Source organism: Notolepis coatsorum, assembly GCF_963971535.1.
Source record: "Notolepis coatsorum genome assembly, chromosome: 11".
In the NCBI taxonomy this organism is placed as follows: domain Eukaryota; kingdom Metazoa; phylum Chordata; class Actinopteri; order Aulopiformes; family Paralepididae; genus Notolepis; species Notolepis coatsorum.
In genome coordinates, this window is record NC_140175.1 from 71,325,905 (window position 1) to 71,339,073 (window position 13,169).

Genomic DNA, 13,169 nt, shown 5'->3' on the forward strand with positions numbered 1-13,169 from the left:
GCCGCGCAGGTGAAAAGATGCGACTGCTGTTACCTCGAGTATCGGAGGGGACTCGTGCTATGTATGACTTAGTCCACATTGCAGCCGGCTTGTGGGAGGCAAGAAACAGCGTTCGAGACAGGGGAGGGTTGAATTGGATGATACGAAATTGGGATGGGAGAAAAATAGAAAAATGGGAGAAAAAGTTGATCAAAAAAAAAAAGATACACTACACCAGGGGTTCTCAACCTTTCTGCTGCCAAGGCACCCCTGTGTTCAATAAAATATTCCAGGGCACCCCTACATACGATAAAGACTTTTCCGGTCCTGTCTTTTTTGCTACAATGATGACAAAAGTGCTTGCTTTCAAAATAATGTTTATTTAAGAAACCGGGAAACACATTTGTGTGTATATGCACGCTATATAATGCATTATTAACAGGTGTTTCAGGTCTAAATGGCTTAGTACTATTTCTATAAAATTACAGAAAATTATCACTAAAGTGCTATCTGTTGCAGCTGCACACTTTTCCATATAAATAGCATATTTGGATAAGTGTGACCATTTCTCAAAAACTGAAAATCATGTATTTTTTTTAAATACAGAAAAGGATCACCAAGTTACCATTTCTCAAAAAATATAAATAAATACAGAAAATAAGCACTCGTTCACTCAGTGGACATTTCTAGCTCAATGCGAGGTCTGCTGCTGCTGGCTAATAATACGGTCAATACGTGGGGAGATCTTTGACAAGGCAACACGCATGTCATCCTCAAGGCTCAACTTGGCCCTATATTTTGTTTTCAGAGCTGGATGAAAAGCCAGCTTCACACAGATAATTGGTGCTGAATGGTATCAACACCTTAACTGCTGCATCATGAGATACTTGGTACTCAGCACCACACTCTGAAACTATCTCTCCAGGTGGTATCAGATGAGATTTAAATGAGTTCTTCCAAGAGTTTGGATGGAGATGTGTCAGGAAGCTTTGTCTCAATGTTGTCTGTAAAGTTTTTTTTTATCCAGAGTAACTTGGTGATCCTTTTCTGTGTTTTATTAAATAATGATTTTCAGATTTTGAGAAATGGTCAAACTTATCCAAATATGGTATGTTCATGAAAAACAATGCAGCTGCAACAGATAGCACTTTAGTGATAATTTTCTGTAATCCAAAAAGATTTTTTTTTTCTTTTAAATTAAAAAAAAAAATCTCAAGGCACCCCTGGCAGCTCTCTGCGGCACCCTAGGGTGCCGCGGCACCCCTGTTGAGAACCGCTGCACTACACGACCAAGGTACCCATGTACATGTCAAAATACTTCCCAAAGGTCAGTGAATACCATGATCACAACATCAGAGGGAGCTCCACAAATCATGTTAAACCCAGATTCGGCTCAAACAAGGGACTAAACACGTTTCGCAATTATGCCACATCAATGTGGAACACCCTACCCAAAGCTGTAAAGGAATGTGAATCACTACCCACTTTCAAAACCACTCTCAAAGAACACCTACGGGAGACTGCAATTCAAAACTGGCCCCTGTAAATGTCCTAACCCAACCCCCTCCAATGTACAGTAAATTACCAAGTATGGTTTTGTCAATATTCCAATGTACACCCCCCCCACCCACCCAACCCCACCCCACCTACCCAACCTCCTCCAATGTACAGTTTCTACGTCAAATGTATATACTCTCTTTTCTGGACTCATTTTGTATCACAAACAGTACTGTAGTTGCAAATCTGGTATGTCATAAATGTTATGATGAATTGAAAATGGGGGAACCTGATGTAAACAAGACGAAAGTCTTTCTCTGGTCTGCATCCCCTTAACAATTGTATGTATTGAGCTGTACTGTACTGTACCCATTCTGCAATCTGTTAATAAAGTTTTCAATCAATCAATCAATCAATCAGCAACCGTTACTATCAAATGAGCCATTTTCCCCCCCTCCCACAAAATAAAATTCCTCTGGAGCCGCAAAACCAATTTACCCTTAGATTTTGACTTTTTATTGCTGTTTTTACCTGTTATAACAAAACCTCAAACTCTTATGAAGAGAAGAAAAAAGATGTGTAGACCTATTTTTAAATAAAACACAGAAGAGGAGACAAAACACTGGTGTCTGTAGACCGACTTTGAAATAAAACCCTGAACTATTCAGGTATATTTGAGTCCTTCCCTTATTTGTGGAACATTTATAAAATTAAAAGTAGTCCACTTTGAAAAAAAAAACTACCATGTGTAGACCTACTTTGAAATAAATCACAGAAGAGGAGAACAAACACTGGCATCTGTAGACCTACTTTGAAATAAAACCCTGAACTATGCAGCTCTATTTGAGTCCTTCCCTTATTTGTGGAAAATCTATCAAATAAAAAGAAAATTTTTTGTTGTTCGCAAATTTCTCACCACATATCAGGCATACAGGTAAGCCTGCATCGTTAGTCGTGAAAGCAAATTCATCTGTCCACGCTGAATTAAACCCTCTATTTTCCTCAGACTTTCCTTTTTTTGGATTTATCCATGGTTAGCTTACTGGGGGGCGGAAACTCAAGATTAGTCACTTGCAGACGGCAGGGAGAGGTGCGGGGTGTGACGTACTGTAGAGTTGATGAAATCTTTTTTCATTTCAGTGTCACAGTATGGCATCGATCTCCAAAATAAGAGATAAAAAAAGAAAAGTAAAAAAAATAATATTAAAATATATATTTTTTTTTGGCCAGGGAGCCGCAGCTGATTGGCTAAAGAGCCACATGCGGCTCCGGAGCCGCAGGTTGCCAACCCCTGGTTTAACTCAATGCCCTTGAGAACGGAATGTGTTACTGTGACTGGATATTTGTAGCCAATGACATAGAACACACACACACACACACACACACACACACACACACACACACACACACACACACACACACACACACACACACACACACACACACACACACACACACACACACACACACAGACGCACATATGCACACACATGCACATGCACACTCACACAGCAGGCTTCACCTCAACTGACCTCTTAGAATCAAAACGTTATTCAGTCAAGGAGAATCATTGGAGATCTGTTAGAGACCTAACTATTTTTTCCTTCAGTCTTATAGCCCATAGAGTAACACTGACATTTCTGTGAGTGTGACTGTGTCCAATCAGTGTACTCGCTCCTCCATCATGTGATTCTAAAGAGACCCCAACACTTCTGTATACGTCTCCCAGTAGGACCTACAGTATGAATGGCCTTGGAGTTCACCCAACCTCCTGTGGTCAGGTATTTCAATGGTGTTCCTCCAAGCTGCAACAGTACAGTCTGACTATCTGTTCGGTTTAGTGCCACTGCTTTCCTTACTATGTTTTGCATACATATTCCTATTTTTATACACTGTGTTTGGTGAGGGTCATATTGGTTTTGCCCATGTTTCGATACAAGTTTTGGTTAAAACTGTGTTCATATTCGAATTATTTTGGATGATTATTCCAAATGTTGTTTTCTATGTTATGTTTTGGGGGTCATTTTGGTTTAATTATAATACATATTATTTATTTTCATTCTCAATTTTCTCAGTTTTCTAGCTGTGCTGATGGGATGGCCCCACCACTGACGAATAATAATCAACTGTATTTGTATAGCACCCTTCATACAGGAATTGTAGCCCAAAGTGCTTCACAGCAGTAAAATAGACAGAATAAAAGCAATGCAGAGAATAATAAAAAAGAGTAAAAGCGATGCAGATAATAACAATACAAATCCCAACAATATAGCCCATAGTTTATGTAGACTTTATTTTAATTATTCTCACCATCGCATTTTGTGCTAACCATTGCACTCTACTGTACAGTTTTATTTATATGTGTCTTATATTGCAACTGACTGTTGAGTGTCACATCCTGGTTGGACGTACACAATCTTGTTGCACTGTGTAATGACAATAAAGCTAATCTAATCTAATCTAATAAGAATGAATGGAAGAGGCGGTCAGGTGGCGTAGCGGAGATTGCGCAAGCGTCACCAACGCAGGAGATGCTGGGTTCGAGCCCAGCTCTCTGCCTTGCTACCAGCTTGGCTGGTCGTTCATACTAATACAATTGGCAGTATTAGGGGGTGGGAAGCTGGTGGGTGGGAATCTGGCGTTGTGGACAGCGACGCCTACAGGTCAGGTCTCGGTGCTTGCTCAGCGGGGGCAGGACTTGGTGGAGATAGAGTGCCCTCCCATGCGTTACACTTCACCAATGAGAGTCCTCACTGCCAAGTGAAAAGACGTCACTGGCAGTCGCTGCACGTATCGGAGGAAGCGTGCGATCGGCGTCGGGACGCCCTTGTACCGACTCGTAGGAGAACATGCGTACAACAACCAGGTAGGGGAGGGGGGGGGGGGATTGGCACAACGACTAAATGGGACGGGGAGAAAAACAGAGAAAAATTGGAGAAAGAGAAGGTAAAAAAAATAAAAATTAATGGAAGAGAAACAGTGCTTTGCTCTCTGCTCTCCGGCAACATGCTACAGGGACCTCGGGAGAATATAACCAACAAATGACATCATACCTCAATGACCGCTCCTACCAAGTGTCATGGAGAGGGACCCTGTCGGCCACCCGCCCCCTGCGGATGGGTGTCCCCCAGGGCTCGGTCCTAGGACCCCTTCTCTTCTCCCTCTACACTAAATCACTGGGTAACATTATCACGTCTCATGGCTTCTCATATCATTGTTATGCCGATGATACTCAACTCTTCCTCTCCTTCCCTCCCTCAGATATCCTCTGAGCGGATCTCGGCCTGTCTGTCCGACATCTCCGCCTGGATGACGACCAACCACCTCAAACTGAACCTAAGCAAAACAGAATTGCTCCACCTGCCGGCCAAATCCTCCCCCCTGACCGACCTTTCCATCACAGTCGAGAATGCAGCTGTGACCGCGTCCCCGACCGCCAAGAACCTTGGTGTTGTCCTCGACGACCAGTTGAACTTCTCTGCTCACATCGCAGCGACAACCAGAACCTGCAGATTCCTCCTGAGCAACGTCAGAAGGATCCACCCCTTCCTGACAAAAGAAGCCACCCAACTTCTCGTCCAATCAACAGTCATCTACCGCCTCGACTACTGCAACGCACTGCTCGCTGGCCTCCCGGCCACTGCCACCAAGCCTCTTCAACTCATTCAAAACGCAGCGGCCCGCCTGATCTCAAACCTACCGAAGTCGGCCCATGTCACCCCACTTCTTAGGGACCTGCACTGGCTCCCTATTGCTGCACGTATCCGCTTCAAAGCCCTCGACCTAGCATACCGTGCGGCAAAGGGAACCGCTCCCGCCTACCTCCGGTCAATGGTCTCTAACTACACACCCTCAAGACCCCTATGCTCTGCATCTTCTGGCCGCCTCAGACCTACTCCTATCCAAGCTCCGGGAGGGTCATCAAAGAGAAGCCGCCTATTCTCAGTCCTTGCCCCACAATGGTGGAATGAACTACCCACCCCAGTTAGGACAGCCGAATCCCGTCCAATCTTTCGCCGTCGACTAAAGACGCACTTCTTCAACCATTATCTGAAATAATAAAAATAAAAAATAAATAATAATAATAATAATAATAATAATAATAATAATAATAATAATAATAATAATAATAATAATAATAATAATAATAATAATAATAATAATAATAATAATAATAATAATAAATCTAACCCCAACTAACCTTACTGTCATGCACTTGTCCTAATAAACTAACCTACACTGTAACACGCAACACTTTGATGAACATTGTTACTCAGCTGATAGAGTTGTACCCTTCCTGATGACTTGTCGTACAGAACTTGTAAGTCGCTTTGGATAAAAGCGTCAGCTAAATGACTAAATGTAAATGTTAATGAATTATGAATTCTAAGCTGGGTGTATTAAGCAGGCACAATTTAAAATCACACCAATAAAGTGTATTATTGTCACCTGATGTAACCAGTTTAAACACTCAGATTATGATGGATTCAACACTTGCATCACAATGACAAATGAGAAGATCTGTAGCGGATGTTGGGGGGGGGGGGGAATGGATTGGTAAAGATGTTTACCTGGAGCTGTCCAGTTAAAATATATCAAAGTGTATATTTGACTCTATAGAATTGTGTCACATCACACAGATGCACCATACAGTGCAACTAAGTATTGCAATCAAATCGCAATGTCTAGTTATTAATGCATTCATTGATTTCTTTTAGTTTCAACAAGACTTTATTGTGTAATTATGACACTGTTACATTAAGTATCCTTTACACATACAGTACAATCAATAGCTTAAAATCAATAGAGGTAGATTCAATCAAGTAAGTAAATATACTGTAATACATCCACACACATCACAGCTCTGCAAGCAGATCTACCCCTAAAGTACCACACTGATAAATAATGGAATGCTCTCCCTGACCACCTGAGAGCACCACAGACTGCATGCTTTTAAAAAGGGCCTCAAAACTCCTTTTTTATGATCTTTTTCTACCTTCTTTTTCCGTTTTTCTCCCCTCCCAATGTTAGTCGTTATGCCAATTCCCAATCCCCTTCCTGGTCGTTACGCACTCTACTCCCTACCGTCGGTCTGGGAGGGCAGAGACTATCACATGCTTCCTCAGACACATGTGTACCCAGCCCACCACTTATTTTTTTTCACCTGGCAGCGCGGACTCTCACTGAGAGAGTGTAACGTGTGGAAGGTCACACCACCTCTCTTAGATCCTTCCCTTGCTGTGCAGGCGCCCCAACCGAACTGTAGGAGTCGCTGTCCACAACGACCCAGACCCACCCACCGGCTTCCCTCCCGCTGACTCTGCCAATCGAGCCAGTATGACGGCCGGCCAAGCCGGAAGCAACGCTGACAGCTGGATTCGATACCAGTGTCTCTTGCGTTGGCGACGAACGCTTTGTCCGCTGCGCCACACAGCCACCAAAACTCATCTTTTAATAGAGCCTTTTGTTGATTTTTATCTAGTTTTAGCTCCACACATTTTATGTTCTTTTACCAGTTTTAGCCCTTCTTTTTTTAATGTTTTTTACTCTTTTACTAGTTTTAGTGTTCTTTTTACTCCTTACTAGTTTTAGTCTTGCTTATTTTATATTCTTTCTTTTGTTTACTCTCTTGCTAGTTTTTAATATGTTCTTTTACAATGTAGCGCTTTGAGATTTGCTCTACAACTATAAAGCGCCCTACAAATAAAATATATTACTATTATTATTATTATTATTATTATTATTATTATTATTATTATTATTATTATTATTATTATTATTATTATTATTATTATTATTATTATTATTATTATTATTATTATTATTATTATTATTATTATTATTATTATTATTATTATTATTATTATTATTATTATTATTATTATTATTATTAATAAACGTTATTTTGTATAGCACCTTTCATACAAGAATTGCAGCTCAAGGTGCTTCACAGCAGTAAAAAAAAATACAGGCATAAAGAGCACAGAATTGGAAGATCAATCAAAGCCAATCCAATATTGTATTCCATTCTAATCCAGTATAATATGATTAACGTTCTTTATTTATATGATTTCAGAGCAAGTCTGTGGTCTCTGCTCTTTAGGTCAGGCCAGCTGTTCCTGCTGTACTTGTCACACGGCCATGTGATTGAGATCTCCTATTGTCTGGCATTTATTCGGATTAACATCTCCTTTGTCTTTGTTATCCTGAACACACAGTCCTGGAGACATTCCCACCCTTGGCTGAAATTGCCCCAGGACCTAACATTCATGCATTCTGGTCAAACAAAGTTACAAATTATATTAGTTCAAGTCAATTTTACCACAGTTGCTTCCAAACTGGTGCGGAAGGCCTGAAATTGGCCTGAAGGAGGATATTTAAGTATGGATAGGTAGGAAGCACACGGTGAGGGGGATAAGGGTAGATGTAAGTAGTAAGGTACGTTTTCAGAAGATGAAGAGGGAAGGGGAAAAAAGTACAGCCAAGAGAGTAAGTTATTGAATAAGTAAGGATTTACATAGCTGTCTGTATAGGGTGATTTCTCAGGTTAGGTCGTCCTTCCTCGGAAAACTCCCATGTCTCCGTTCAACGTTGAGGAGACGCTGCTACGCCTCCACTAATGCAGCATCCACTTATACCCCTAGCTATAATTACTAATGTCAACAGGGGTTGAAAGGCTGGTACACAATGGTTATTTACAACACAACCCAGCTCTTTTAACAGCTTTGATTGGATTAAAAACTCTATAAAGAAACCAAGAAACATATATAGATCATTAGAATCAAGAATCATTAGAATCAAGAGTCAAAGCGTTATTTGTCACACCCATAAAGTGCAGACATAAAATAAGCATAAAATAGATTGTAGCAAAATAGAGGTAGGCATATTAGGATCTAACCTCGAGGCCTCTTTGTTTACGGTTTGAGTATCACTGATACACATCCTTTTAGATAATATTGGAAATCCAATCCAAGCCTTGCTCTCACTGGACCCTTAAAAACCAGTTCCATCTGCTCCCCAGTCATTCTGCCAGTCTTCTAATATGAACACACCAGTAGCCATACACTTTGTCATACACAACAGATTTTGGATCAATAGTCTAAGCAGCATTGGTTAATCAATACTAAACATGGGCCTACTCACCCACACGGTCTAGTGTCACAGCAGGGTGCACAGGGGGGTCAGCCTGTTACAATCAGGTCCCAAAGAATCAGATGAATATAACTTTTCTCTGCTCTACACTTCATACAAGTATCATCAAGAAGAACACGTCTTTTCTTTCAGCTCCTCAGCATCACTTTTGTTCTGTTTCTGTCTCAGTTCTCTCTCTCTTTCTCTCTCTCTCTCTCTCTCTCTCTCTCTCTCTCTCTCTCTCTCTCTCTCTCTCTCTCTCTCTCTCTCTCTCTCTCTCTCTCTCTCTCTCTCTCTCTCTCTCTCTCTATCTCTATCTCTCTGCTGTCATATGAGCAGACTGACCCAAAGCTGTGAAGCTGATCCATGTCGGATGAATAGAAAGATAAGAGAAGCCCTTTGCCCGAGGTCATGGCTGTTTCCCATTGGCTGAATGACCAGGGTGGGTGGGACCTGCTGTCACCTTTAGGGTTAACAGAAAAGCATACGTGTCAAGATTGTGTGTGTGTGTATGTGTGTGTGTGTGTGTGTGTGTGTGTGTGTGTGTGTGTGTGTGTGTGTGTGTGTGTGTGTGTGTGTGTGTGTGTGTGTATGTATGTATGTATGTATGTATGTATGTATGTATGTATGTATGTATGTATGTATGTATGTATGTATGTATGTATGTATGTATGTATGTATGTATGTATGTATGTATGTATGTATGTGTGTGTGTGTGTGTGACTGTGTATATGTGTGTATGTGTGTGTGTGTGTGTGTGTGTGTGTGTGTGTGTGTGTGTGTGTGTGTGTGTGTGTGTGTGTGTGTGTGTGTGTGTGTGTGTGTGTGTGTGTGTGTGTGTGTGTGTGTGTGTGTGTGTGTGTGTGTGTGTGTGTGTGTGTGTGTGTGTGTGTGTCTCTTGGACAAACTGACCAAGTAGCCCTTAGCCCTTTTCTTTTCTCTATTTTATGTAAAGCACTTTGAATTGCCTCTGTGTATGAAATGTGCTATATAATATATATGTTATATATAAAGAAATTGTGAAAGTGTGTGTGTCTGTGCACCGCAGACTGCATGGTGAATAATTTGTGATATATGAACAGGGGCAGGGCAAACATAGGTCAATGAAATAGGATCTCTCCAAATATAAATAGGAGTCCCGCGAGTCTCTATGACAAATGGTTCACAATATACGAAAAGAGGGCGGGGCTTAAGCATATGGGGCGGGGCAAACATAAACAAATGAAAGCGTATCTCTCCGCTGAGTCCAATGACCCAACCTGTGAGTCTCTACGACGAATGGTTCACAAGATACAAAAAGGGGTGGGGATTAAGCATAGGGGGCGGGGCAAATACATACCAATGGAAACAAACCAGGATGGCGGCGTGGCTTCAGAATATGGGCGTGGTTAACCTAGACCAATTAATATAGAAGTCTTTGATTGATTGATTGATTGATTGATTGAAAACTTTATTAACAGATTGCAGAATGGGTTTGATTGATTGATTGATTGAAAAGTTTATTAACAGATTGCAGAATGGGTACAGTACAGTACAGCTCAATACATACAATTGTTAAGAGGATGCAGACCTGAGAAAGACTTTCGTCTTGTTTCCATCAGGGTCCTCCATTTTCAATTCATCATATGACACACACGACATACTAGACAGTAGACAGTACTGCTACATCTATACATTTATGACATACCAGATTTGCAAATACAGTACTGTTTGTGATACTAAAAAAATCCAGAAAAAGAGTGTATTGACATAGAAACTGTGCATTGGAGGAGGTTGGGTAGGTGGGGTGGGGTTGGGTGGGGCTGTACATTGGAGGTGGGGGGGGGGGGGGGGGGTGTGGGGTAGGGGGGGGGCACTGTACATTGGAATACTGACAAAGCCATGCTTGGTCTTTATTGTACAACTGGGTTAGGACATTTGTAGGGGCCAGTTTCGAATTGCAGTCTCCCGTAGGTGTTCTTTGAGAGTGCTTTTGAAGGTGGGTAGTGATTCACATTCCTTTACAGCTTTGGGTAGGGCGTTCCACATTGATGTGGCATAATTGCGAAACGTGTTTAGTCCCTTGCTTGAGCCAAATCTGGGTTTTACATGATTTGTGGAGCTCCCTCTGGTGTTGTGATCGTGGTATTCACTGACCTTTGGGAAGTATTTTGACATGTACATGGGTACCTTGGTCGTGTAGTGTATCTTGTAGACCAGGCCCATTGCATGTTGCTGTACTCTGTCGTCTACTCTAAGCCATCCTAGGTTGGCAAAGTGTGCAGGGGTGAGGTGGGTTCTAGGAGTCAGGCCAAGCAGTAGTCTGACTAGTTTGTTTTGAGATGTTTGTAATTTGGTTTTTAGTGCCTTTGAGGTGCTTTGGTACCATGAGGTTCAAGCATAGTTGTAGTACCCTTGAATGAGTGCTCCTGCCAGAGTCTTTAGGGTATTCGTGTTTACCAGAGAGGAGATCCGGTACAAGAATCGAGTTCGTTGGTTGACTTTTTTTATTACATTGGATGCCATTTTGTCACAGGAAAGATTAGCCTCTAGGATGGAACCCAGGTAGGTAATTTCATCTTTCCTTGTGACAATATTGTCACCCACTGTAACTGAGAAGCCGTCGGTCTTGCTGAGTTTGTTATTTGAACCGAAGAGAATGGACTCTGTTTTGCCCATGTGTAATGATAGTTTGTTGTCGGCGAGCCATATGCAGATTTTGCCTAGTTCCGAGCTGAGGGTTTATTCAACCTGTAACTTGTTCTTGTCAGAGACCAGCAGGGCTGAGTTGTCCGCAAACAGGAACAAGTTGCAGTCACAAGCTGACGACATGTCATTTGCATAAATTAGGAACAGTAGTGGTCCTAGTATGCTTCCTTGTGGAACACCACAGTTCACTGTGAGGGGGGGGGGGGGGGGGGATAGGGTACCGTTTACCTCCACCATCTGTTCTCTCCCCTCCAGGTAGGATTGTATCCAGCTCACTGATAAACCAAAACCAATTGCTTTTAGCTTGTCAATCAGAATGTTGTGATTGACAGTGTCGAAGGCCTTTTGTAGGTCTAGCATGACCATGCCGCAGTATTTGCCCGCGTCCACCTCTTGCTTGATGTGGTCGTTCAAATAGAGAAGGCATGTGTCAGTGGAGTGGGATGTTCTGAAGCCAGATTGGAATTCGTAGATTAGATTTTTTTCCGCGAGGTACTTTTCGACCTGTTCGTATACTATTTTTTCCATGACTTTCGAGATGGATGTAAGGATAGAAACAGGGCGGTAGTTGCCTGGGTCTAATTTGCTGCCCTTTTTGTGCAGGGGTGTTACTCTCGCTATTTTGAAGTCCTTGGGGACGTGTCCCTGTTTTATGGAGAGGTTTATTATGTGTGTGATGACTGGGGTGATGGCGGCTGCTGAGTCTCTGAGGAATTTGGAGGGGATGTTGTCATGGCCAGTGGCCTTGTTCGGTTGGAGGGCGCTCAGTTTTTTGAGTACCTCATCTGTAGTTACCATTTCCAGTTTGAAATCGTCTTTGTGGACGCCTAGGTTCTTGTAGTATGCTACTATGTGTTCTACCCCATACTGCCCCATACTGCCCTGAGTGGGAGGGTAGTTTGTTTACCAGTGTTGTGGCTATGTTTGTGAAGAAAGTGTTTAAGTAATTGGCTACATCCAGTTTGTCTGTGATGAGCGTGTTGTCCGTCTTTATGTTTATGTTTGAGAACCTGGTTTTAAGTTTTTTACTGCAGCCTAGTTGATTATTGAGTCATTTCCAAAGTTCACATGGTTTATTTTTGTTTTCCTCAGTTTTGTCATTGATGAAATTCTTTTTTGCAGTTTTTATCATGGAGTTTACGTCATTTCTTAGTCTGTTTCTTTCTAGTTTGAGTTCAGTCACGTGGGCTTGGAGTTCACTGCTCGTGCTTTTGGTAAGCTTTGACTGACTTTTACGAAACTCAGAGCATTTTTTGTCTCTGGTTTTCATAGCGGTCAGTATTTCAGTGTGCATCCACGGCTCAGCGCGATTTTTTACCCTGGTGGTTCTTAGGGGGGCCATGTTGTTTAGTATTGTTGAGAATTTGGTTTAGAAGCCAAGCCAGGTTTCTTCAACCAGTGTACCATTGAGTTCATCTGTACATTGAGTTCATCTGTACAATACAGTACAGCTCAATACACACAATTGTTAAGGGGATGCAGACCAGAGAAGGACTTTCGTCAGGGTCCCCCATTTTCAATTCATTACTGAGTTGTGTGTTGACAACTCCCATAGGTGTGTGTGTGTGTGTGTGTGTGTGTGTGTGTGTGTGTGTGTGTGTGTGTGTGTGTGTGTGTGTGTGTGTGTATGTGTGTGTGTATGTGTGTGTGTGTGCGTGCGTGCATGTGTGCGTGCGTGCGTGCGTGTGTGTGTGTGTGTGCATGCGTGTATGAAATGCAAGTGCATTTTGAGAACTCCCTTGGGCAATGTGTTGCGGATCAGCCACAGGGTAAACCAAGTCAATATTTTACCTGATAACTAGGCTTATCTCTACAGAGTGTCTCTCCTGAGGCCTCGACCTGTGACCTTATAGTTTCATAGAGAAATGTGTCAA

The 13,169-nt window shown here is 42.1% G+C and overlaps 1 protein-coding gene across 1 annotated transcript in view; it reads right to left on the minus strand.

The window, feature by feature from the left end:
• The window catches only part of slc26a1 (solute carrier family 26 member 1), a 29,896-nt gene extending 21,145 nt beyond the window's left edge, over positions 1 to 8,751 (minus strand). The window contains exon 1 of the mRNA XM_084325508.1: positions 8,620 to 8,751. The gene's annotated coding sequence lies outside the window, so the exon portion shown is untranslated. The remainder of the gene's footprint in view (positions 1 to 8,619) is intronic.
• Between the last annotated feature and the right edge of the window lie 4,418 nt (positions 8,752 to 13,169).